This window comes from Thermobia domestica, chromosome 14 (genome assembly GCF_964235325.1).
Source record: "Thermobia domestica chromosome 14, izTheDome1.hap1.1, whole genome shotgun sequence".
NCBI lineage: Eukaryota > Metazoa > Arthropoda > Insecta > Zygentoma > Lepismatidae > Thermobia > Thermobia domestica.
The window spans coordinates 127,724,780-127,748,416 of NC_137467.1; the positions used below are offsets into that span (position 1 = coordinate 127,724,780).

Consider the following 23,637-nt stretch of genomic DNA (forward strand, 5'->3'; position numbering starts at 1 on the left):
TCCAATGCTAAAAGTTTTCGAGGAGACCTAGCATTCATTTTAATTGACTATAATACAGGTTGTAAACATAGTAGAGATATGAACCATACCTCGTTGAAAAGATATTTAATTAGTTGTTCTTATTCCGTAAAAATTTTGAAATTTACATATTCTCGAAAGGGAAAAAACCGAAATTCTACAAAATTTCCCAGAACAGAAGTGAAAAATTGAGTTTTGAGATTTTTATTACAATATTGTAGGGAGAAGAAACAAAAACAATATAAAAACCTTTTCTAAAATGATCATTATACTCTATTCAGTAACTCAGAGAAAGTTGCAAATAATCCCGCTTCGGATTTGGTCACTATGGCCGGCATATTGGGTAGCCTCTTTCCAATGCCAAAGTTTTCAAGGAGACTGGCATTCACTTTAAATTACTATAATCAGTGGTGGCTCGTGCTACTTATACTTAAGAGGCCTGCATAAAATAAAACAACTTATTTAAAAAATTAATTCCATACGATGGTCCTTCCTCGTAGTAAACTTTTCGATAACTCTATCATTGAAGTTAGGGATCTTTCCAACCATTGATAACATGGCATGTGCCATTAACCATTCTCCTTCCATTGTATTTCTTAGAAAAGTTTTCACTCTTTTAAGGGTAGAAAAGCATAATTCAGGTTCACCTGTACTTAAAGGCAGCATTATGAATATTTTCAAAAGGTTTAGCACTTCACAAAAAGTGGAAACAAGACTATTGCTTATAATATACTAGAGGAAATTCACAGCACCACCAAGTTTCCTGATCTCTTCTCTTGTACAAACTACACTAAGTTCAGTATGAAGTTTATCTTTATCAAAAACAAGAAAGAGCTCTGTACTTTATTGAAGATCTTTGAAAGGAAGGAAAGGAAGCACTAAATTAATCAAAATTAGATTTCTGCAGAAATGAAGATATAGATAAGTGACCTGTAAAATAGAAGCGCTGGTATATTTGGTTTAAAATAACGTCACACTTCTTTGGCTAAGGCTGCTCTTAACTGTGTATTTGAAACACAGTCCTTTTGTTTTGATTTTACGTTTCGGTTTCAATTAGTCCTACTGATTCCCTGATTTTATTAATTTCTGTAGTGAAGGTAGATAAATATGACTGAACTTTTGCTGCATCTGCATAATGACTATGTAGTTGGTTATATAGAATATCTAGATTTTGCGTAACTAAGTCGAACAAATTAGCCACAAACAAAATTCTTCATTCAATAAGCATTAGGGTATATATCTTTCTCACTACAAGGCAGACGCTTCATTTATTGTTGTAGTGCTTAAGGCCTCGGATTCTGACAAAATTTGGAAGCATTCTTTTAGTTCATTCTGCTTTTCATACACCACATTAACAGTCCTAGATTTAAAAATTCATCTGGTTGGTCCACCACCATTGGGTATCCGCTTTGCAAAACAGGAATCTAAAACTGCTTTTCTGTTATGAGAGAAAGAAAAATACCAGGATAGCAGAAAGATTAGAAAATAATATTCTGGCTTTAGTGTTTTGTATGAGGGGTCTTTCCATTACAAAATTTAATTGATGAGCAAAACGGTGCACCAAATAATCATTAGGACACACCTCTCTCACTTTGGCCTCGACTCCATTTATACCCCCACTCACTACACGTGCGCCATCATACCTTGGTCCAATAAGAAGGCCACTCACAAGAACGAAACAGACCACTCTAAAAGAAGCGCAAAAAATGTAATTGTATAGTTTCATATTTCATAGATTTTTTCACTTGTCTTTTGGGAGCACTGATACAGAAGATAAAAATTACAAGTAGCACCAGGTCACTCGCACGACACTACGCAAATACTGAAAGAATTAAAGAATTAAATATAATCGAATATTGCACAGAATAAATCAGTTGCCTACTAGAAACATCCCGCCAGCAGACAAACAAACGCTAAACAACATAAATATTCTTAGCGTTGCTAATCAAAGAAATAAGGATTATGCAACTCGAAGCTAAAATCAGAAACTAAAGTTTTGTATAGGATTGGACAGAGGATATTTCCCTGGAGTTGGCAAGCCTGATTATACGTACTCATCGCTGATCAATGCAGACGAACTCAAAATGAGGGGAGGGCGCTTGCGCAAACTGTCAAGCATGAGAAAGGACTGCCCACGCGTTACCAGTAAAGACATGCTAAAAAGAGGAGGAAGTGGAATCACAACATCGTGAGAAAGGCCAGGCGAGATTGTACTGACAGTCCCAGGAGGTGAAGTGGAACAACAATTTGCTTCAAGGAGGTGAAAAATTGAGCAAAATATGCGCGTAAAAAGGGCATAAATATAAAGATTGATTATTAAGTCTCTAATCAAAAATATGGAATTACGTCGAGGGGGCTGCAGTCCTGCAGCCTTCCCCCACGGACCGCCGCTGACTATAATACAGGTTGTAAACACAGTAGAGATATGAACCATACCTCATTGAAAACATATTTAATTAGTTGTTGTTATTGTGTAAAAATTTTGAAAATTTACACTTTCCCAAAAGAGAAAAAGGGAAATTCCACAAAATATCCCAGAAGAGAAGTGAAAAATTGAGTTTTGTGATTTTTATTAACATTGTAGGAAGAAGAAACAAAAAGCAATCCAAAACCTTTTCTAAAATGATCATTATATTCTAGTCAGTAACTCAGAGAAAATCCAAAAAATCCCACGTCGGATTTGGTCACTATGGCCGACATATTGGGTAGCCTCTTTACAATGCCAAAGTTTTTGAGGAGACCTAGCATTCACTTTAACTGACTATAATACAGGTTGTAAACACAGTAGAGATATGAACTATACCTCGTTGAAAAGGTATTCAATTAGTTGTTCTTATTGTGTAAAAGTTGAGGTTTACATTTTCCCAAAAGAGAAAAAAGGGAAATTCTACAAAATTTCCCAGAACGGAAGTGAAAGATTGAGTTTTGAGATTTTTATTACAACATTGTAGGGAGTAGAAAAAAAAAACATCCAAAGCGTTTTCTAAAACGATCATTATACTCTATTCAGTAACTCAGATAAAGTCAAATAAAATCCCGCGTCGGATTTGGTCACTATGGCTGTCATATTGGGTAGCCTATTTCCAATGCCAAAATTTTGGTGAAAACCATAGCATACACTTTAACGGACTATAACACAGGTTGTGAAACACAGTTTAGACATAAACCATACCTCGTTAAAAAGATAATTAATTAGTAGTTCTTATTCTGTGAATCTCGGGTTCAAATCCTGCTCCCGCCAAGTGAACTTTGTGGTGGACAAACACCGTGTGCGTGGGTTTTCTCGGGGTTCTCCCGTTTCCTCCCACTTTCATCATTCCACCATTTCATTCATTACTCATCATCACCGTTTTTGATTTTTATTACAACACTGTAGGAAGAAGAAACATAAAATATATATACAAAATTTTTGGTTACATCTTTCTTAGTTAAACATTAAAAAATACATAACATAATATATCCTAAGAGCTTGGATTTTGAAGATTCATATAATGCATTAAATTCTCTCTTGATCCATATTGTAAGATTTTCACCTCTGCATCCACAAGTTTTGAGTGAAGTTAACTTATCAGTGGGTAGGTATTTGCAGAGACCTGAATAGCCTCTACAAACTTAAATATTAGCTTGTTTTGAGACATGAAGAACGGGAAATTTCCGATAATTTCATGGAAATTTTAATATATACGTATATAGTCCTTGCATGTAGGAATAGTTGGAATAAATTAAAATGTATCCGCAAGCATTGGTAAATTCTTCTTTAGTCAGAAAGTCAATCGAATTTCAGGTTGAGACTTTTTCTAGTGATTGTAATATTGATTAAATGTTTAAATAGCGCATACTTATTCATCCACTTAGTCAACATCATCCTACGGAAGGCAATGGCAAACCACCATGGGCTTACTTTGCCCTAGGAATTTTGGATGAAAGACTTGCATTCAAGCAGAACACTACGTCATCATTATCATCAATTCAGCTAATTATTATGTAAAACTAGAGTATATTTTACTAAAACAATAACTCCCGAAGTTTGTAAAACAAAGCTATTTCATAGTTAGACGAGGAATTTTCCTTCAACTACTACTACATGGGTTCATTCCATGTCTACATATTCAAGAATAGTGGAAGCTGTGGAGAAATCCACTGATGTTCCCCCGCCTCCTCCAAACAACATGTTGACTTGAGAGAGTCTCGTCAAACTCGTGACGCCGAAGATGTCTCTGTTTCATCAACCGGCTCCGAGAACATAAACCATTCGAGAGATCATCCCAACTTACATCATATCTACTGATTTGGTAGCAGATGAAAATGTAAATTGTGATAAGGCATTAGAAGTTAGATTTGCTGTGATGAAAAAGATTGAGCAATTCAGTGAAATTCATCTGAAACGCAAGTCAAGCGTGAAGTTTTTGGGCAGCTTAACAAGATCATTAACTGTGCGTAATGAAGCAATGTGTGTAAACCCAAACAAGCTCCTGCACTCTATGGTATACACAGTTAGCTCTGAAGAACAGTTGTCTGAGACTTTAAATATAAACTATCTGCGCATCCTCTCTCCTTAGTTTATAAAGGAGGTATAATGAGGAAAGGTACAAAATCATGGACAATAACCGTTTTCTCCTGAACTTCGAACCAGAAAACAACAAGTGGTGCCGCAAAACAGGGTGTATCCTACACAGTCGATGGTGGCATTTCTTGCATCGTGTTGTATTGCAGTGTCCAGCCACGTGCAAATAAATATGTCAGCAATATACTGCGTACGTTGATACACATTACGGAAAAAAAACTCTCCACGTTTTGGATGGAAATAATGAAGCTAAAAGGACAAAAGATGAGGAGCATCTGCGACGTGCAGGACAGACTTGTCACGTAGACATAGAAGATAATATTACTGTTATTAAAGGGCAGACTGAATTATATACCTCTATCATCGGAAACACCCTTAATTGTTTGCATACTTCCACAAAACATACAAACACCAAATTTTGCATACTTGTTCGTCATGGGATGTGAGTAATGGGAAAATTCCGATATTACGAAAAAGGCGACATTTTCCATGTAAATGAAGTGTCGACATTTTTCGTCGTTTCGAAATGCTGGTTTTTAGAGTAGTTACGCACACCATAGAAACGTCATATTTTGTCAGGCAGTGAAGCTAGGAACATAGTTTATGATAGAAAAAAGAGCATTAAAATTCGTTTTCGTTTCGCGGCGCAAATCGAAAAAATGTGAAATTTGTGATGGCTGTATGTAGGACGTTGAAATTTCGAGGTGATGTTTATTCTGATGCGTAGTTTGCGAATCCGCCCTTAAACTTGAAAAAAATAGTCATGTTCGGTGTAAGAAAGTGCTAGGAATGTTATAAGGGTGCGTCTAATTCTACACAACTTGTAGATATGGTGGAAACACGAAATTGCGTTCAAGTGTGTAGATTACAGCGCATGTGAGGGGAAAAATCCGACATGTTGGAAAAGTCGTCATCTTCGATTCAAAATGGCGGCTCAAAACTTTGTAACCATTAAAATTGTAAGTTGTGCTCTTGGTAGGTAAGCCAGGTTTCGCTATGTTATTAAGGACGTAGTTCAGTGTCAGTGAAGAAACAAATCATTGGAGAAGTCGCCATCTTGAATGCAAAATTGCCATATTTTTGAATTCCCTTCATTTGGACTCCTATGTGGTATATTGAGGAGAATAAAACAAACAGAATTCAACGTAGTAAGTTAGCTCCGCGGTAAAGTGTGTTTTCTGAGTAGCAGGTCTGGGTTCGATTCCCCGCCGAACCTTGTTTTATCTTACTTTTTTTCTTATCACGTTGCTTCGTTTTATCAAAATAGTTTCTGTTGGCATTGCGTGAACAAAATATTTTCGTTATTACAGACATAGACGAAAAGAATATATTTATACACTAACTGTTGATATCGTCTCGAAACTAGGCAGTATGTTCGTGTGAAGCTTCGAGACGATACTCAACTATTTAGAAAGAAACACATGTAGCTTTAGAGATGGGGCAACACCAGTGTTTCTTTCAGAAACAATGTTCCTGAGGATCACAGTTAGTATTCCCAGGGGCACTGCTCATAGTATTCTATTTATTATTCTATTATACACGTATTATTTGGTCTCCTGCGGGGGCACTCTAGAAGCCCCAAAGAGGCAGTGTACCCCCAAAACCATTTTGGAAAAAAACATTGAGCATCATTTCCACAATATAGTATACAGACGAGACAAAAATACATTTTGTCTCGCGAGGATAGTGTGTGCTTCGAACGGGAAATAATTGAAAACAATCTCCCTTTTTATACTGGTCGTTTAGATAGATGCGTATACCAAGTTTGAAGTCTATACCACAACTGAAAAAGTATAAGATTATAACTTTTATGGAAAAACACACACAGACAGAAACACACAAACACACACACACACACACACACACATATATATATATATATATATATATATATATATATATATATATATATACACCTTTTGACCATTTTCTCGTTGGCAGCGTATATAGTTATACTATACGGGATACGTGGAAAAGTGCCTCTTTCGGTTCAGTAGTTTGTTTACAGGACCGGTTGGAGTGAAATGCGTTTTATAATAGACTCAACCTTATAGGCAAACAATATATGCTATAAAAATAAACTTTCAAAGAAAGAAAAAGTGAGAAAATATTGTTAGGGAATCGAACCCAGGTCTCCTGTCCAGTAGGCTCATTTCAATAACCTTCACCACCGATTTCCTTAGATTTTCGACTTCGTTCTTACTGTTCACATAATACTGGTACGTTGCGGCCGGCATCTGTGGGGAATTATATAACTCTATAATCGGAAACACACTTAATTGTTTGCATACTTCCACAAAACATACAAACACCAAATTTTGCATACTTATTCGTCATGGGATGTGAGTAATGGGAAAATTCCGATATCACGAAAAAGGCGACATTTTCCATGTAAATGAAGTGTCGAAATTTTTCGCAGTTCCGAAATGCTGGTTTTTAGAGTAGTTACGCACACCATAGAAACGTCATATTTTGTCAGGCAGTGAAGCTAGGAACATAGTTTATGATAGAAAAAAGAGCATTAAAATTCCTTTTCGTTTCGCGGCGCAAATCGAAAAAATGTGAAATTTGTGATGGTTGTATGTAGGACGTTGAAATTTCGAGGTGATGTTTATTCTGATGCGTAGTTTGCGAATCCGCCCTTAAACTTGAAAAAAAATAGTCATGTTCGGTGTAAGAAAGTGCTAGGAATGTTATAAGGGTGCGTCTAATTCTACATAACTTGTAGATATGGTGGAATCACGAACTTGCGTTCAAGTGTGTAGATTACAGCGCATGTGAGGGGGAAAATGCGACATGTTGGAAAAGTCGTCATCTTCGATTCAAAATGGCGGCTCAAAACTTTGTAACCATTAAAATTGTAAGTTGTGCTCTTGGTAGGTAAGCCAGGTTTCCCTATGTTATTAAGGACGTAGTTCAGTTTAAGTGAAGAAATAATCATTGGAGAAGTCGCCATCTTGAATGCAAAATTGCCATATTTTTGAATTCCCTTCATTTGGACTCTTATGTGGTATATTAAGGAGAATAAAACAAACAGAATTTAACGTAGTAAGTTAGCTCCGCGGTGAAGTGTCTGCTTTCTGAGTAGCAGGTCTGGGTTCGATTCCCCGCCGAACCTTGTTTTATCTTACTTTTTTTCTTATCACGTTGCTTCGTTTTATCAAAATAGTTTCTGTTGGCATTGCGTGAACAAAATATTTTCGTTATTACAGACATAGACGAAAAGAATATATTTATACACTAACTGTTGATATCGTCTCGAAACTAGGCAGTATGTTCGTGTGAAGCTTCGGGACGATACTCAACTATTTAGAAAGAAACATATGTAGCTTTAGAGATGGGGCAACACCAGTGTGTATTTCAGACACAATGTTCCTGAGGATCACAGTTAGTATTCCCAGGGGCACTGCTCATAGTATTCTATTTATTATTCTATTATACACGTATTATTTTGTCTCCTGCGGGGGCACTCTAAGAGCCCCAAGGAGGCAGTGTACCCCAAAAACATTTTGGATAAAAATACTGAGCATCATTTCCACGATATAATATACAGACGAAACAAAAATACATTTTGTCTCGCGAGGATAGTGTGTGCTTCGAACCGGAAATAATTGAAAACAATCTCCCTTTTTATACTGGTCGTTTAGATAGATGCGTATACCAAGTTTGAAGTCTATACCACAACTGAAAAAGTATAAGATTATAACTTTTAAGGAAATATACACACACACAGACACACACACACACACACTCATATATATATATATATATATATATATATATATATATATATATATATATATATACGCACCTTTTGACAATTTTCTCGTTGGCAGCGCATATAGTTATAATATACGGGATACGTGGAAAAGTGCCTCTTTCGGTTCAGTAGTTTGTTTACAGGACCGGTTGGAGTGAAATGCGTTTTATAATAGACTCAACCTTATAGGCAAACAATATATGCTATAAAAATAAACTTTCAAAGAAACAAAAAGTGAGAAAAAGATTGTTAGGAATCGAACCCAGGTCTCCTGTCCATTAGGCTCACGTCAATCCCCTACACTACCGATTTCCTTAGATTTTCGACTTCGTTCTTACTGTTCACATAATACTGGTACGTTGCGGCCGGCATCTGTGGGGAATTATATACCTCTATAATCGGAAACACACTTAATTGTTTGCATACTTCCACAAAACATACAAACACCAAATTTTGCATACTTGTTCGTCATGAGATGTGAGTAATGGGAAAATTCCGATATCACGAAAAAGGCGACATTTTCCATGTAAATGAAGTGTCGACATTTTTCGTCGTTTCGAAATGCTGGTTTTTAGAGTAGTTACGCACACCATAGAAACGTCATATTTTGTCAGGCAGTGAAGCTAGAAACATAGTTTATGATAGAAAAAAGAGCATTAAAATTCGTTTTCGTTTCGCGGCGCAAATCGAAAAAATGTGAAATTTGTAAGGGCTGTATGTAGGACGTTGAAATTTCGAGGTGATGTTTACTCTGATGCGTAGTTTGCGAATCCGCCCTTAAACTTGAAAAAAAATAGTCATGTTCGGTGTAAGAAAGTGCTAGAAATGTTATAAGGGAGCGTCTTATTCTACACAAATTGTAGATATGGTGGAATCACGAAATTACGTTCAAGTGTGTAGATTACAGCGCATGTGAGGGGGAAAATGCGACATGTTGGAAAAGTCGTCATCTACGATTCAAAATGGCGGCTCAAAAATTTTTAACCATGAAAATTGTAAGTTGTGCTCTTGGTAGGTAAGCCAGGTTTCGCTATGTTATTAAGGACGTAGTTCAGTGTAAGTGAAGAAACAAATCATTGGAGAAGTCGCCATCTTGAATGCAAAATTGCCATATTTTTGAATTGCCTTCATTTGGACTCTTATGTGGTATATTGAGGAGAATAAAACAAACAGAATTTAACGTAGTAAGTTAGCTCTGCGGTAAAGTGTCTGCTTTCCCTTATTTTACTATGACATTACATGTAATTATTAAGGGAAGTGCGAATATTAAACAAAAGTAAGGCTAGCAAAAGTGAAGTAAGCATATACGGAGAAGAACAATATTTTCGAGTTTTTGTATGAAATGTTAAGAGACAGTCATGAAATGATATTGTGTAGATTATGATAGATGAGTCAGGAGAGCGGACAAAATGCTAGAAATTTAAAATAATAAGCCACTTTTGAAATATGGGCTTAAATACGAATAAGAAATGGCATCTTTGAATTTAAGGTCCGTCTGTTATGTTCTTTAGACTAATGGGGACTACGATTAAAACAAACGAATGGTTATGGAAGAATTAGTAGAATGAGAGGAACTACGAGTGTATCAGAAAACCAACGGACACGATGTTGTCCACCACAAAATTGGCTGGCGATCGAACCAGGGGTAATCGCTCTAGCAGTGATCCGTCGTGCCCCCTATCAATAAGAATTCAAGATAAGAACTTGTTGGAAAAGGATCCAATGAGAAAGAGCTGGAAATTGCACAGCTAAAAACTTACCCAACTCATGTGATGGATGATGCTGTCGAATTAAATTCAGGGAAAGGAGCTAAGAGTTAGATTTGATTATCGCTACTAAAGTAATAATCCAGCAGAAGATCTTAGGTGACGAGTTTTCGTATACAACTTCGACATTATTGATGATTATTTCATTAGTACATTTCGAATTAAAATAGAAGGGATAACTAAACTATCGCCCCCGGTTGGGCTCGAACCACCAACCTTTCGGTTAACAGGCGAACGCGCCAGCCGATTGTGCCACGGAGGCCCACTATCTTATTTGAGCGCTGTTTCGCAATACTACAGCACCACAACACGCCTATACTCTACTTTGAATACGCGATATGATAATGTGAAAAGTAATTTATCAACACCCTTTGATAAAGCTATAACTATTTATTTCTGAAAATTGCTGTATGTAATTCTACATATTCACTTTTACTAAAACGACGAATCTTCTTTCTCTTTTCCAAATTCCTCCTGCTATAATTAAATCGTTTTCATGATTAACTGACAAATGACTTTCCTTTTGTCAATATCCTTCTCATTGATCCAATTCACTCAACAATGTGAGCTTCTTACACTTTGAGATCATGTTGTTCTATTATATTATTTATGTGGGTTGCACACTTCGTATATCACGTATGTGGGATATTTGTGCGTTGTTTATTTACTCTCTCTATGGGCAGTGTTTCTTTATATAAAAGGATTTTATGCGTACTAGGCATGTGAGAGCGTAGTAATAATACTTTTCTCATCTCAATTTTGAAAATTTTTAAAAATTTAAAACAACGGCAGCAGCACCTTTACGCGATTTCATGTTAACATTTTCTCCAGAACTACTAAGTAAAGACTGCTCAGATTGTTCTAAACGAGATTTCCGAATCATATATAATTATATGAAGGGAGGCGTTACCCATACTGAACTTGTCTTCAAAATGCAATTTCCTTCGTGATTTCTTAACTATGTGAGAAGCAAAATGAATTAGCAGAGCGTGGTTTCGATCCACAGACCTCTGGGTTATGGGCCCAGCATGCTTCCACTGCGCCACTCTGCTGCTGTTTGATAATATACTGTTTGACTATCCAAATTCATTATTGTTATTTTGTATTAGCAGATTGCAGTACATTATGAGCAATATATAACACACAATGTAGTAACTGAGTAAAACAGAGAGCAGTAGTGTTTCTTGAGCGGTCTCACTGTTCTATTTTCATTCTCTTCGCTCTTCATCATATTTCACTGATACCAATTAATAATATCGTACAATAATTACAAAGAATCGAAACTTGCCACAGATTTCAGATTAGTTATTTAAGTTGGAGAATCTCCGTTTTCACGTCTGTATTTCTTACATAAGATATATGTTTTTCCTAAGTTGTAATCTTCTAAATTTTTCATGTCAATAATCGCCAGATCAACTAATTCAATTACCAAATTGGCTACAATGATGTAACCAAATGAACCCGTCAGGACTTGATTGGTATGTCATTCGCTGTCGTACAAACTCCTAAACACAAAGCGTCCTTCCCCGTCATAGTATGTGGCAGTCCAGATAGTAGGAATACAGAGTTAGAATGGAAAGATCCAATTTACGCACGGCCCATAGGTCCCAAGGGGCATATTTTTAGAAATTGAGAATAAAGTATGGTAAACGGAAATAAGAGGCTGTCTACAAATGTAAGGTGAATCATTACTGATGGCAATGGTGATGCAGTACTACATCGCGACCTTTGCAACGCTCCTCTTTGTGTAAAACTAAAATGGGTTATTTTTCGTGCTGTGTTTACTAGGTTTGTTTCATTTACAAAGGCATTGCTATAGAAAACAAAACGAGAGACTCAAAATATGTTGTGCGAATAATATGCCGAACGGTAAATGTGTTAGATACTGCCCTGCACTTAGGCGTGATCTCTCATTTTTCAGGTAAGTGAAATATACGTTTGAGTATGGTTTTCGCATGCAAAATTGTGGGTAATCCAATCTCGTGTTTTACAAATACTAGTTTATACGAAATATGAGTACAGGTCGCAAGAAGTTACGCATGTGTTCCGTACTTCACGTGAACATTCTTCCATTGTTTTGCTTGAGTATAAGCAATCATCAATGTGTGTGCTCGTGGCAGTTCCGCTCGAGCCGTCGAGCGAAGCACATCGTGGAGTAGTTTGACTGTGTTACGTCTGTTTGTTCTACTCCTGCGCACTTGTGTGCTGTGACAGTTTCTCGTAGTTATTGTGTTGGGCCAGTTAGTGCCTCCCAGTGAGTGAGTTCAGTGTTTTTTGCTGTTGCTTGTTTCTTAGTAATTATGGCTTACAAAAAGGACCTGCAATTTAATTTTGTCTTTGATAAAAAGTTTCGTAGTTCACGCCCGACTTCCAGTCAAGTTTATCAGTGGTTAAGTGAAACTTTTCCGGGCATTTTTGACAATATTAGTGCTCTTCAGTTACACGCCGAGTCTTATAGTATTTATCTGAAATTTAAGAATGTACAAGCGTATGAACAGTTTGCTTCTAGTGCCCCTGATTCTGTGGTCTTTCATCATGCCGATGGAATTTCTAGCACTGTCAGGATTGTTCCGGCGGAAACCCCAATAAAGCAGATTAGGATATACGACTTCCCTTTGGAGGCGCCATTACAGTTACTTGAAGAACATTTTCGTGCTTATGGAAAGGTGCGTCAAGTGGAACCCCAATTTGGGCAGCTCCTTTTCCCCCAGGAATTGATAGTGGTATCCGCATTATTCATATGGAACTCCAGAAACATATTCCGTCACGTTTAATAGTTCAGGGCTATAAAGTGGGTGTATCCTACGATGGTCAACCTACTACTTGTTTTTTTTTTTTTTGCCAATCTCATTTACATACCATATCCATATGTCCGTTGAAAAAATCAAAACCTGTGAGTGCGAAACCGGCCCCTGTTTCTGTCCAAATGACTGAACTTGGAAAAGTGCAACGTTCTCTTCTGTCATCACGGCCTTTGGAGGTTCGAGCAGATGTCCACCAGGAACCTGCTGGGGGTCCCCCAGAAGTTTCTTTCTTGAACGATGCGAGTGAGTTTCCTGAGTTACCAACTTCCCGCCCAGTATCGCAGTTCTCATCAGAACAACCTACTTCGGCGGAGGCAGTGCCAAAGGTACCACCCCGATAATCCAAGAGCCGCCACTGGATGTTGTGAGCCCAGTGTCAACTAGTGTTGCGCCGCCTAATACTCTTCCGGAATCGAGTGACTCCTCTTTAGTACAGGCAGAAGCTTTCCTTTCGCCTACAGTTCCTCAAGGTGATGTTTCTGTTTCTCCTGATCCCGCTTCGCAACAAAAAAGAAGACGACTATCAAGGTCATCTGCAAGGAAAAAATAATTGAGTTTACTTCTTAGTGCAGTTAAAGGAACGGATAAAACTGACTCACGAGCCTCTACATCAAAAGTGCATGCAATTTCTGATTCGGAACTCACGTGAGTGTAGGTGTGTCTATCCTTGGAATTCTTTTTCTCCCAGAAAGAATTTTGTAGCAACAGGTTGGCTATGTCTGTCTGTTAGTTTATGTTTCTCTTTGGTATTGTTACGGGACAACAGAACTCTATATTACAAGCAGTGCCATGGGTGGATAGTAATTTCTCCCTTGTGTGCGCAGACAACGATTTTCATTTTCATAGTGAGTGTGTTATTGTTGTTAATTTTTTCTTTCTTTGTACCGATATGTCAGCGGTAAATTCATTTACTGTGTTAGCTCTTAATATTCATCGCATCAGTTCAGCGTCTAATAAAGCCCTTCTTAAACACTTCATTGAGCACCGTCACCCCGACGTATGTGGTATCGTTGAACTGACTTTTTCGTCGTTAGACTTTTTTAGTGACTACCATGCAATAATTAATTGTGAATCATCTACAGGGGTGGCTCTTTTGGTACGGAAGGGTCTTACGTATGATAGAGTGGCCTTATCTCCCGATGGGAGGGCAATACGTTGTTATATTCACGATATTTGTGTGATTCTACTCTATGCGCCTTCGGGCTATCTCATGGTACGAGAAAGGGAACAGTTTTATAAGCACACCATCCCGTCTTTAATTCCGCCTGGCATTAATCAGTGTATTTTGATCGGTGATTTTAATGCTGTAATTAACCCCCAAGATTCTCTCAACCCCTCACCTCCATGTTATGTGTTAGAGGCGCTTGTGCGAGTTATGCAGCTACAGGATGCGCTCAGTGTACCCAACTCGCCGCATGCGTTTACATTCTGTGGGTCCACAAATAAGAGTCGCCTCGATCGAGCGTATTTAACGGCACCTTTAAGTTCGACGGTGGTCCATTTGTTAACTCTTCACTTGCCGTTCTCCGTCCATTCGGCCATTGAAATGACTCTTAAATTACCGTTTTCCATACCTGCCGCACGAGGTTCTTCTTTTTGGAAAATTAATACGGAAGTTATGTCACGAGAGGAAGTGGTGGAGTTGTTTGCTACGAAGTTTGTCTATTGGTGTAGTATGAATAAATATTATTCGACTGTCGGATCATGGTGGAATGTATATTGTAAGCCCAAAATCCGTAGTTTTTTTTTCAATGGCGCGGTAGAATCGCGCGCGAGGACGATCGTCTGTTGCACGAATTTTTTTATCGTGCTCTTTGTGAACTTTGGGCGGCTCCTGCTTCCCTGGAAAATTTCGCACGTATTAACGATCTTAAATTCCGGATGAAACAGATTTACGCACATTCCTCGCTGCAAGCTTATTTTTCTGAGGATTTCTATCATTGTTTCCCAGAGGAAACTGCGTCTATATATCACGTAGACCGCCTGCTACGAAAAAGGAGATCGACTTTCATCCCTTCCCTTGTTTTACATGATGGGACGACTACGAACGATGTTTTCCAGATTTTACATGAATTTACGCGCTATTATACTGCGTTTGCGGGTGCAAAACCGATTAATTATGCTTACGGAACGGAATTCTTGTCCACGTTACCCCACCAACTAACGGAGCAAGAAGGTCAGGCGTTAATGAGTCCCATCAGCGAACAGGAAATTTTCAATGTTCTCAAGAAAGCTAAAGGTCGCAGTGCCCCTGGAATAGATGGCTTGAACATAGCGTTTTACAAACGTTATTGGCCATGTCTCAGTGCAACGCTCGTTACTCTCTTTAACGATTTATTATCGGGAGTCGCGTTTTCGCACAACACCGCCGTCCTTGTACTTATTCCTAAATCATCTTCCGCACGTGAGGTTTCAGACTTCCGACCTAACTCTTTATTGCCGGTTGACCTCAAACTATTTACGAAGATACTCACCTCGCGACTACGACCAATTGTTCGTCGCTATATCAGTCCTTTTCAGGCGGCACTCCACGAGACCCATAACCTTCAGTATACTTTACGTTCACTTCGAGATCTTTTTGCGTATTTTCATTCCCGTCATGTGCCGGCGGGAGCACTGGCGGTGGATCTGGAAAAAGCGTATGATAGCGTTGATCATGGCTTCTTAGCGTTAACTCTTGAAGCCTGGGGTTTCCCGTTAGCCTTCCGGCGGGTCATCTCCAATCTGTATGCTACAGCCAACTTTCGCATTCAGATTAATGGCCATTTATCCCCCGTTATTCAGTTACAACGAGGTTTGCGTCAGGGTTGTAGTTTGAGTTTCACGCTCTTTGCATTGGTGCTAGACCCTTTGCTTCGGCGGTTGGCCACATTATCGCCTCCTGGGCTCTCTATGTTTCGCAGCCAAAATATCTTTGCGTATGCTGATGATCTGAACGTAACCGGAGTGGATCCCGCGGCTATGATGGAATGTTTTCCTGTTTTGCAGCGATTTTCGCGTTGTTCCGGTCTCCACTATAACACCCTTAAGACTCACGTTCTACAGTTTCATGGTTTTCATTTAGCTCCCAGTGACCCTGGTACACCACCTTTACCTCATGTTACGTCTTTAACCATCCTCGGGATTCCCTTTACCTTCGCATTATGATGAGATTTGGGCCCCACTGTTATCACAAGTCCGTCAGCTGTTGTATTCCATGCGTTTTCGAAGACTCCATCTATTACATCGTATTCAATTTATTAACGTTTATGTGGCGACCAAATTGTGGTACCGTGCGAGAGTCTACCCTCTCCCGGAACTGTATGCACGTAAGTTTGAATCCCTGTTTCTTTGGCATATTTGGCGCGGTTTCTTTTTCCGCATTCCTCGTACTGCCCTTTACCTTCCGCGTTTTCATGGGGGATTAAATCTCGTTCACCTTCGCCTTAAATGCCAAACTTTGTTTATGTGCGACTTCTATAATGCTCTTGTCATTGGAGACTCTGTAACACAACGATGGATTCGTTGCTTCTGGCCGAGCTATGAATTTCCTCTGAACCCTCCTTTTATACAATTTGCGGCTCAGTGTCCATCTTGTGTTTTGACCTTAATTCGTCATTGGACCTACGCTGGGACGATCATTGATCCCGCTCGTCATAATGCCCGTACATTATATCGTCTTCTTTTAGAGTTAACATATCCTCAGACACGACTTCGAATACTCCACCATTTCCCGCAGGTGATTTGGCCTAAAGTCTGGGCCAATATTTTTGATGCTGTATTACCTTCTTATATGCAAGAGGCCTGGTTTAAAGTTGTTTATCAGCTTATCCCTACGCTTGCGCGTTTATACGCAGTTCATCGCGCACCCGATGCGCTTTGCGAAAGATGCAATGAAGAAGATACATTGGACCATCGTTACACGCAGTGCGTAGGTGCGTCCTCAATCTGGAAAAATCTGACGGTGATGTTAGGTCGTATTAGCCGCCGTCCACCACACCAGTTCACTGTTGCTTACTTGCTACTTCCAGATTTTCATTTCTTCCCACCCGCCAAACATCATGCTGTGCTCTTCCTAATTGCGTGTACGATAATTTATGTTCAGCGCTACACGCCTTTGTTAGATGCATGCACGTATTTTGACTTTTTGCGACGCACGCGCAGAAAGCTCTTCCCTCCCGCAGTGGACCGGCGTCTCTTCAGTCGGTTTTTAGAGGTGGTGTTGCTATAAACTCTTTCCTTCCCGTACGTATGAATATGGACGAGTATGTAGCCAAAAAATTTTTTTCTTTTCTTTTTTTTTAATAATCACTTCTTTTTCTTAAATAATCATTTCCTTTATAATTTTTGAGATATGTTGATTTTTTTTTGTGTGTTAATATTAGTTCGGTACAGCTATTGATAGAGCTGCTTTCTTGTGTTAATTCATACCGGAAGTTGTCCGGTTCTTGTTAAGTTAGTGTATGTTCTGTAAGTACAATAAAAACTCAGTGGTGTAGTGGTTATTACATCCGCCTAACACGCGGAAGGTCCCAGGTTCGATCCCTGGCGAGCACACTGATGTTTTATTTTATTACGTCTATATTAACGAATGGTGGTCTGCACTTTCACAGTCAACCTTAATATGCCTTCAAGGCAGTACCTATGCTATTCTATCATATACAACATGCGATTCCCTTATTTTACTATGACATTACATGTAATAATTAAGGGAAGTGCGAATATTAAATAAAAGTAAGGCTAGCAAAAGTGAAGTAAGCATATACGGAGAAGAACAATATTTTCGAGTTTTTGTATGAAATGTTAAGAGACAGTCATGAAATGATATTGTGTAGATTATGATAGATGAGTCAGGAGAGCGGACAAATTGCAAGAAATTTAAAATAATAAGCCACTTTTGAAATATGGGCTTAAATACGAATAAGAAATGGCATCTTTGAATTTAAGGTCCGTCTGTTATGTTCTTGAGACTAATGGGGACTACGATTAAAACAAACGAGTGGTTATGGAAGAATTAGTAGAATGAGAGGAACTAGGAGTATATCAGAAAACCAACGGACACGATGTTGTCCACCACAAAATTGGCTGGCGATCGAACCAGGGGTAATCGCCCTAGCAGTGATCCGTCGTGCCCCCTATCAATAAGAATTCAAGATGAGAACTTGTTGGAAAAGGATCCAATGAGAAAGAGCTGGAAATTGCACAGCTAAAAACTTACCCAACTCATGTGATGGATGATGCTGTCGAATTAAATTCAGGGAAAGGAGCTAAGAGTTAGATTTGATTATCGCTACTAAAGTTAATAATTTAGCCGAAGATCTTAGGTGACGAGTTTTCATATACAACTTTGACATTATTGATGATTATTTCATTAGTACATTTCGAATTAATATAGCAGGGATAACTAAAACTATCGCCCCCGGGTGGGCTCGAACCACCAACCTTTCGATTAACAGCCGAACGCGCTAGCCGATTGCGCCACGGAGGCCCACTATCTTATTTGAGCGCTGTTTCGCAATACTACAGCACCACAACACGCCTCTACTCTATTTTGAATACGCGATATGATAATGTGAAAAGTAATTTATCAACACCCTTTGATAAAGCTATAACTATTTATTTCTGAAAATTGCTGTATGTAATTCTACATATTCACTTTTACTAAAACGACGAATCTTCTTTCTCTTTTCCAAATTCCTCCTGCTATAATTAAGTCCTTTTCATGATTAACTGACAAATGACTTTCCTTTTGTCAATATCCTTCTCATTGATCCAATTCACTCAAAAATGTGAGCTTCTTACACTTTGAGATCATGTTGTTCTATTATATTATTTATGTGGGTTGCACACTTCGTATATCAAGTATGTGGGATATTTGTGCGTTGTTTATTTACTCTCTCTATGGGCAGTGTTTCTTTATATAAAAGGATTTTATGCGTACTAGGCATGTGAGAGCGTAGTAATAATACTTTTCTCATCTCAATTTTGAAAATTTTTAAAAATTTAAAACATAACGGCAGCAGCACCTTTACGCGATTTCATGTTAACATTTTCTCCAGAACTACTAAGTAAAGACTGCTCAGATTGTTCTAAACGAGATTTCCGAATCATATATAATTATATGAAGGGATGCGTTACCCATACTGAACTTGTCTTCAAAATGCAATTTCCTTCGTGATTTCTTAACTATGTGAGAAGCAAAATGAACTAGCAGAGCGTGGTTTCGATCCACGGACCTCTGGGTTATAGGCCCAGCACGCTTCCACTGCGCCACTCTGCTGCTGTTTGATAATATACTGTTTGACTATCCAAATTCATTATTGTTATTTTGTATTAGCAGATTGCAGTACATTATGAGCAATATATAACACACAATGTAGTAACTGAGTAAAACAGAGAGCAGTAGTGTTTCTTGAGCGGTCTCACTGTTCTATTTTCATTCTCTTCGCTCTTCATCATATTTCACTGATACCAATTAATAATATCGTACAATAACTACAAAGAATCGAAACTTGCCACAGATTTCAGATTAGTTATTTAAGTTGGAGAATCTCCGTTTTCAAGTCTGTATTTCTTACATAAGATATATGTTTTTCCTAACTTGTAATCTTCTAAATTTTTCATGTCAATAATCGCCAGATCAACTAATTCAATTATCAAATTGGCTACAATGATGTAACCCAATGAACCCGTCAGGACTTGATTGGTATGTCATTCGCTGTCGTACAAACTCTTAAACACAAAGCGTCCTTCCCCGTCATAGTATGTGGCAGTCCAGATAGTTGGATAACAGAATGGAAAGATCCAATTTACGCACGGCCCATAGGTCCCAAGGGGCATATTTTTAGATTTTGAGAATAAAGTATGGTAAACGGAAATAAGAGGCTGTCTACAAATGTAAGGTGAATCATTACTGATGGCAATGGTGATGCAGTACTACATCGCGACCTTTGCAACGCTCGTCTTTGTGTAAAACTAAAATGGGTTATTTTTCGTGCTGTTTTTACTAGGTTTGTTTCATTTACTATAGAAAACAAAACGAGAGACTCAAAATATGTTGTGCGAATAATATGCCGAACGGTAAAAGTGTTAGATACTGCCCTGCACTTAGGCGTGATCTCTCATTTTTCAGGTAAGTGTAATAGACGTTTGAGTATGGTTTTCGCATGCAAAATTGTGGGTAATCCAATCTCGTGTTTTACAAATATTAGTTTATACGAAATATGAGTACAGGTCGCAAGAAGTCACGCATGTGTTCCGTACTTCACGTGAACATTCTTCCATTGTTTTGCTTGAGTATAAGCAATCATCAATGTGTGTGCTCGTGGTGTAGTCGTTATCACATCCGCCTAACACGCGGAAGGTCCCAGGTTCCATCCCTGGCGAGCACACTGATGTTTTATTTTATTACGTCTATATTAACGAATGGTGCTCTGCACTTTCACAGTTAACCTTAATATGCCTTCAAGGCAGTACCTATGCTATTCTATCATATACAACATGCGATTCCCTTATTTTACTATGACATTACATGTAATAATTAAGGGAAGTGCGAATATTAAATAAAAGTAAGGCTAGCAAAAGTGAAGTAAGCATATACGGAAAAGAACAATATTTTCGAGTTTTTGTATGAAATGTTAAGAGACAGTCATGAAATGATATTGTGTAGATTATGATAGATGAGTCAGGAGAGCGGACAAATTGCAAGAAATTTAAAATAATAAGCCACTTTTGAAATATGGGCTTAAATACGAATAAGAAATGGCATCTTTGAATTTAAGGTCCGTCTGTTATGTTCTTGAGACTAATGGGGACTACGATTAAAACAAACGAATGGTTATGGAAGAATTAGTAGAATGAGAGGAACTAGGAGTATATCAGAAAACCAACGGACACGATGTTGTCCACCACAAAATTGGCTGGCGATCGAACCAGGGGTAATCGCCCTAGCAGTGATCCGTCGTGCCCCCTATCAATAAGAATTCAAGATGAGAACTTGTTGGAAAAGGATCCAATGAGAAAGAGCTGGAAATTGCACAGCTAAAAACTTACCCAACTCATGTGATGGATGATGCTGTCGAATTAAATTCAGGGAAAGGAGCTAAGAGTTAGATTTGATTATCGCTACTAAAGTTAATAATTTAGCCGAAGATCTTAGGTGACGAGTTTTCATATACAACTTTGACATTATTGATGATTATTTCATTAGTACATTTCGAACTAATATAGCAGGGATAACTAAAACTATCGCCCCCGGGTGGGCTCGAACCACCAACCTTTCGATTAACAGCCGAACGCGCTAGCCGATTGCGCCACGGAGGCCCACTATCTTATTTGAGCGCTGTTTCGCAATACTACAGCACCACAACACGCCTCTACTCTATTTTGAATACGCGATATGATAATGTGAAAAGTAATTTATCAACACCCTTTGGTAAAGCTATAACTATTTATTTCTGAAAATTGCTGTATGTAATTCTACATATTCACTTTTACTAAAACGACGAATCTTCTTTCTCTTTTCCAAATTCCTCCTGCTATAATTAAATCCTTTTCATGATTAACTGACAAATGACTTTCCTTTTGTCAATATCCTTCTCATTGATCCAATTCACTCAACAATGTGAGCTTCTTACACTTTGAGATCATGTTGTTCTATTATATTATTTATGTGGGTTGCACACTTCGTATATCAAGTATGTGGGATATTTGTGCGTTGTTTATTTACTCTCTCTATGGGCAGTGTTTCTTTATATAAAAGGATTTTATGCGTACTAGGCATGTGAGAGCGTAGTAATAATACTTTTCTCATCTCAATTTTGAAAATTTTTAAAAATTTAAAACATAACGGCAGCAGCACCTTTACGCGATTTCATGTTAACATTTTCTCCAGAACTACTAAGTAAAGACTGCTCAGATTGTTCTAAACGAGATTTCCGAATCATATATAATTATATGAAGGGAGGCGTTACCCATACTGAACTTGTCTTCAAAATGCAATTTCCTTCGTGATTTCTTAACTATGTGAGAAGCAAGATGAACTAGCAGAGCGTGGTTTCGATCCACGGACCTCTGGGTTATGGGCCCAGCACGCTTTCACTGCGCCACTCTGCTGCTGTTTGATAATATACTGTTTGACTATCCAAATTCATTATTGTTATTTTGTATTAGCAGATTGCAGTACATTATGAGCAATATATAACACACAATGTAGTAACTGAGTAAAACAGAGAGCAGTAGTGTTTCTTGAGCGGTCTCACTGTTCTATTTTCATTCTCTTCGCTCTTCATCATATTTCACTGATACCAATTAATAATATCGTACAATAACTATAAAGAATCGAAACTTGCCACAGATTTCAGATTAGTTATTTAAGTTGGAGAATCTCCGTTTTCACGTCTGTATTTCTTACATAAGATATATGTTTTTCATAAGTTGTATTCTTCTAAATTTTTCATGCCAATAATCGCCAGATCAACTAATTCAATTACCAAATTGGCTACATTGATGTAACCAAATGAACCCGTCAGGACTTGATTGGTATGTCATTCGCTGTCGTACAAACTCCTAAACACAAAGCGTCCTTCCCCGTCATAGTATGTGGCAGTCCAGATAGTAGGAATACAGAGTTAGAATGGAAAGATCCAATTTACGCACGGCCCATAGGTTCCAAGGGGCATATTTTTAGATTTTGAGAATAAAGTATGGTAAACGGAAATAAGAGGCTGTCTACAAATGTAAGGTGAATTATTACTGATGGCAATGGTGATGCAGTACTACATCGCGACCTTTGCAACGCTCCTCTTTGTGTAAAACTAAAATGGGTTATTTTTCGTGCTGTTTTTACTAGGTTTGTTTCATTTACAAAGGCATTGCTATAGAAAACAAAACGAGAGACTCAAAATATGTTGTGCGAATAATATGCCGAACGGTAAATGTGTTAGATACTGCCCTACACTTAGCCGCGATCTCTCATTTTTCAGGTAAGTGTAATAGACGTTTGAGTATGGTTTTCGCATGCAAAATTGTGGGTAATCCAATCTCGTGTTTTACAAATATTAGTTTATACGAAATATGAGTACAGGTCGCAAGAAGTCACGCATGTGTTCCCTACTTCAGGTGAACATTCTTCCATTGTTTTGCTTGAGTATAAGCAATCATCAATGTGTGTGCTCGTGGTGTAGTGGTTATCACATCCGCCTAACACGCGGAAGGTTCAGGTTCGATCCCTGCCGAGCACACTGATGTTTTATTTTGTTACGTCTATATTAACGAATGGTGCTCTGCACTTTCACAGTCAACCTTAATATGCCTTCAAGGCAGTACCTATGCTATTCTATCATATACAACATGCGATTCCCTTATTTTACTATGACATTACATGTAATTATTAAGGGAAGTGCGAATATTAAATAAAAGTAAGGCTAGCAAAAGTGAAGTAAGCATATACGGAGAAGAACAATATTTTCGAGTTTTTGTATGAAATCTTAAGAGACAGTCATGAAATGATATTGTGTAGATTATGATAGATGAGTCAGGAGAGCGGACAAAATGCAAGAAATTTAAAATAATAAGCCACTTTTGAAATATGGGCTTAAATACGAATAAGAAATGGCATCTTTGAATTTAAGGTCCGTCTGTTATGTTCTTGAGACTAATGGGGACTACGATTAAAACAAACGAATGGTTATGGAAGAATTAGTAGAATGAGAGGAACTAGGAGTATATCAGAAAACCAACGGACAC

At 38.1% G+C, this 23,637-nt stretch overlaps 6 non-coding genes across 6 annotated transcripts; 2 read left to right on the top strand and 4 right to left on the bottom strand.

Annotated features, from left to right (window-relative positions):
• Window positions 1-18,305: 18,305 nt before the first annotated feature.
• TRNAN-GUU (transfer RNA asparagine (anticodon GUU)) lies at window positions 18,306-18,379 on the bottom strand. Its single transcript has one exon. It is a non-coding gene; the product is annotated as a tRNA-Asn (tRNA).
• A 720-nt stretch (window positions 18,380-19,099) lies between these two features.
• On the bottom strand, window positions 19,100-19,171 carry TRNAI-UAU (transfer RNA isoleucine (anticodon UAU)). The gene has a single exon. It is a non-coding gene; the product is annotated as a tRNA-Ile (tRNA).
• Window positions 19,172-20,209: 1,038 nt separating this feature from the next.
• On the top strand, window positions 20,210-20,282 carry TRNAV-AAC (transfer RNA valine (anticodon AAC)). Its single transcript has one exon. It is a non-coding gene; the product is annotated as a tRNA-Val (tRNA).
• Window positions 20,283-21,139: 857 nt separating this feature from the next.
• On the bottom strand, window positions 21,140-21,213 carry TRNAN-GUU (transfer RNA asparagine (anticodon GUU)). The gene has a single exon. It is a non-coding gene; the product is annotated as a tRNA-Asn (tRNA).
• A 720-nt stretch (window positions 21,214-21,933) lies between these two features.
• On the bottom strand, window positions 21,934-22,005 carry TRNAM-CAU (transfer RNA methionine (anticodon CAU)). Its single transcript has one exon. It is a non-coding gene; the product is annotated as a tRNA-Met (tRNA).
• Window positions 22,006-23,060: 1,055 nt separating this feature from the next.
• TRNAV-AAC (transfer RNA valine (anticodon AAC)) lies at window positions 23,061-23,132 on the top strand. Its single transcript has one exon. It is a non-coding gene; the product is annotated as a tRNA-Val (tRNA).
• The last annotated feature ends 505 nt before the right edge of the window (window positions 23,133-23,637 follow it).